Here is a 3,873-nt window from a genome sequence, read left to right on the forward strand (position 1 = left end):
AGCTGAACAATTCGATTTGACCTTTTCACTGTTAATTAAGATTTTTAAAAAATGTCAGACATCTCTGTCTTGATTTCTCAAGGCTCCCTGCTGGCAGCGTCCCGTTCTTGGTTCTTTTTCTATCTCCGTGAGGACATTAGTAATGCTTCCAAGGTTTTCCCCTCAGTGTGTTTTCTCCCCCATTGGTTTCTTGTCTCTCTTTTTTTCTCTTTTGTTTTACTTTTTTGTTTTATGAGACAGGGTCTCACTGTGTAGCCCAGGCTGGCCCGGAACTTGCTGTGATCCTCCTGCCTCAGCCTCCCAAGTGCTGGGATCACAGGCATGCATCACTGCGTGAGTTGGCCTTGTTCCCATGGCCTATGTTTCCCTCTCTGGTGGGCCTCAGCTTGCTGCTTATGGTGGACAGTCTGACTAGTGGCTCTGTGTGTCTTTGCCCCATAGATTTTGTGCTGTGACGTGGCTGGACATTCTCCTGGAAGCTGCCCCTTGTTGGGGCCTGTGGTCTCTTGTCATGGCTGTTAGGTCCCTGGGCAGCAGGACCCTGCCATTAGTGTCCCCGCGCTGCGGGCCAGCTCTGCGGCCCCGGGTCCGTCCTAAGCCCTCAGGACTCTGGCACCATAACCCTCCCCGGTTTGCTCACTTAGGACTTTTAGGGTTTCCCGGTCACATTGTAACGCTACCTGGAGAGCAGGGAGGGTGACCTCGTCCCGACGCCTGGTTCTCACGCTGGGGGCGCAGGCGCAGGCAGCAGGCTGAGCAGTGTGCCGCCTCCTGGGTTTCCCGCCGGGGTGTTTGCTCTCAGTGATGACTGTGCATGTGATCGCTGGGGCTACCTGAGGTCCTGCATTCCAAGGGGCGTTTGCTGACCATGCGCTGCTGGCCTGAAGCCACACTTGAGGCAGCAAGGACCTGAGGGATGGTGCTTGCGCCCAGCGGAGAGAGAGGCCAGGCCCAGGACCCAGGCTGCGGCCTGCAGTGGGTTCTGTGCAGAGCAGCTGCTTCATGGCAGGGGCAGCTTGTGCCAGCTCGCGTGTCACTGCGGAGGCCGGCTCACTGTGTGATGCCCTGGGGCCCTGGCCTGGGATGAGCAGGGCAGCTGCATACCTTACTGCCTCGGCACCCGTGCCCAGGCTCCGTGCATGATCAGTGCCTCTCTGGGGCCATGGCCACGCCTAGCCTCCTGCTTAGCACCACATACCGAGGGCCCAGGTGCCGCTGGTCCTCTGTGTGTTCAGTGCCTGTGGGCCTCTGGGGACACACAGTGTGGAGGGAGACGGGACTGGCTGCGGTCCATATGCAAGGCCACATTTGGGACCCCGTCCATGCAGGCTGTCCTTGTGTGCTGTGGTGCAAGGGCTGATGGGGGGACATCACTGGGACTTCTGGGTCCTCTGAGGCCCTGGGACATTTGTCACAGGCTCCTGTGATGGGGCTTGGGTTGTGCAGCCAGCCCTAGGTGCGAGTGAGCTGTTTTCCCTATGGGATGGGCTGAGCTAGAGTGGGGCCTTGCGGGAGATGTGGCCCTGCCCAAGATGATGGGTGTTGGGCCGGGGAGATAGCTCACTGGCATCAGTGCCTGCCTGGCAAGCCCAAGGTTCTGAGTTTGATCGCCAGTACCACAAAAAAACCCCCCAAAAAACCAAGGTGATGGGTGTGTGTGTGTGTGTGTGTGTGCGCGAATGTGTGTGCACAGCCCCAGGCCCACACCAAGTTGCTCCCTCCTCCATCCCCAAATGAGCTATTAGAGGGGTTGCTTTTTGAGTGACGTGCCTGGGGCAAAGTATTTTAATTAAAAATGTCATGTCTCAGGGCCCTGCCAGATAGCTCAGTAGACTAAAGCGCCTGCCTAAGCAGGGACTGGTGTTCAATCCCTGGTGTGCCATGCCAGCCCTGTCCCCGGAGTGCGCTGAGAGGTTGATTGAGACTGGGTGCGGTGGCATGTGGCTGTAATCCTAGCGCTTGGGAGGCTGAAAAACAGGAAGGATCACTATGAGTCTGATCTGTATAGTGAGACCCTGTAGACCATGTACTAAATACATAAAAAAAAAAAGTCATAGCTCAAGGTCTAGGTGGGAGGCAGAGAGGGCAGCTGAGAGGTGGGACCACGGGGATGTGGGGATCTGCTGGGGAGGAGCTGCTCTGGGCATGTGCTAGGGAGAACCCCTAACTGGCAACCACTGGGCAAGACTGCCCAGCGCTGAGGACCTCTGTTCTACAGGACACATAGCTGTGGCTTGGGTGGGGTACTGGCAGTGCAGGAGGCAAGGGAGGCAGGCATGGGCCACGTGCACAGAAGACCCATCAGCATGTGGCACGAGATTGCATGGCAGTGGGTCCAACCTGGGGTGCCGTGGAAGGCCCAGGTGTGGCAGCACAGACAGGCCTCTACGTGGGCCAGGCCAGAGTGGATGTGAGTGGGGGCGCTGCAAAGGCTTAGCTCTGGTGCCATTGGGCAGGGCTGAGAACCCTGAGAAGTTTTTATTTTATTTTTTCAAAAATGTGTTTGGGGGCCCGGGAGATGGCTCAGTAGAATAAGCACTTCCCTGGCCAGTGCAGGGTCTGAGTTCAATCCCCGGTTTAAAAAAACAAAAAAAAGTATTTGGTACAGGGTCTCATTATACAGCTCAGACTCATAGTGATTCTCCTGTTTTCAGCCTCCCCAGGGCTGGGATTACAGGCGTGCACCACCACCTCTGGTCTTGGTGGCTGGCTCAGTGCCCCCAGGGCTGGGGCCAGTACAGCACGTAGTACTGGGTCAAACTCTGGCCTCTGCACTTGCCTAAGCAGGTGCTCAGTCCGCTGAGTTATCTTGCCAGTCCTGGGCCTTGAGAATTTTGGCCATACAGCACAGCCATCTGTGTGTGTGAATGACACCCTTGCTGGGAGGGAAACTGGGGGATTCAATGACAAAACACAGAAGGGCAACATCAAAAGTAGGGCTGCATCACCCCTGCCATCCTCTGCTGCCCAGGGTCCCCATAGCCTTGTCTGGGAGGCAAAGCCCCCAGCCCCACGCAGCCCAGTACCACAAAGCCAGGGACTGTCCTCCTTGATGGCACAGGCATGGGGGTACCAGAGGATCACCAAGGCATTGGAAAGGCCCTGGTATGGCCACCTGTGGCCAGTGTCACCATGCCCTGGTCGGGGTTCTCACGGTAGGCGCTTGGCACCTGGGGACCATGCCAGGTCCCCAGAGTGCCCAGGGCCTTAGGAGGAGCCTGTTCTGAAGGGGCCTAAGCTGCCCCAGGTGCCTGGGAAGAGGGGTAGGGATGTTTGTTTCCCATGTGGCCCATGGCACAGGGTAGTCAGGACTTTCAGGTTCTCAGAGACAGACCAAGTCCCGTCAACAGGGTGACAGTGTTGTCTTTTATACCTCATCCACTCCAAGGGTGTCTTTCACGCTGCCATTTATTTAAGGCCCCTGGGATTTAATGGCAGTGTTCACATATTCTGCCACGTAGTCTTCCAAAGCGTCCCTGGACTGAGCCTGTCTCTGACTTCACATGACCGTAGCTCCACCACTTCCCCCGGGGTGGCTGGCACTGCTCACCCCAACTGAGAAGGAGACTGAACCTGTCCCTGCAGAGCTCAGCTGTGGCTGCCCCTGCCCTGCCCTGCCCTGCCGCAGGGCAGTGTGAATCAGGCTCCACATGCTTCCAAATGAGACCACAAGCTTGCTACAAAGGCTCAGGCAGCTTCGTTTTCCTGGTGCGTGTGGCTGATCGGGACTCTCTGCTCCTGCCCTTGCCCGCTGGCCTGTGGACACTGCACGCAGGATGAGCGCTGTAAGCACAAGTGGAAGCCCTGGCTTCCGCTGGAGACTGGCATGCGCCGGTGTTTCCAGCACAGCCCACACACCAGGTATCACACGGG

The sequence above is a fragment of the Octodon degus genome, unplaced genomic scaffold (genome assembly GCF_000260255.1).
Source record: "Octodon degus isolate 3935 unplaced genomic scaffold, OctDeg1.0 scaffold00076, whole genome shotgun sequence".
In the NCBI taxonomy this organism is placed as follows: Eukaryota; Metazoa; Chordata; class Mammalia; order Rodentia; family Octodontidae; genus Octodon; species Octodon degus.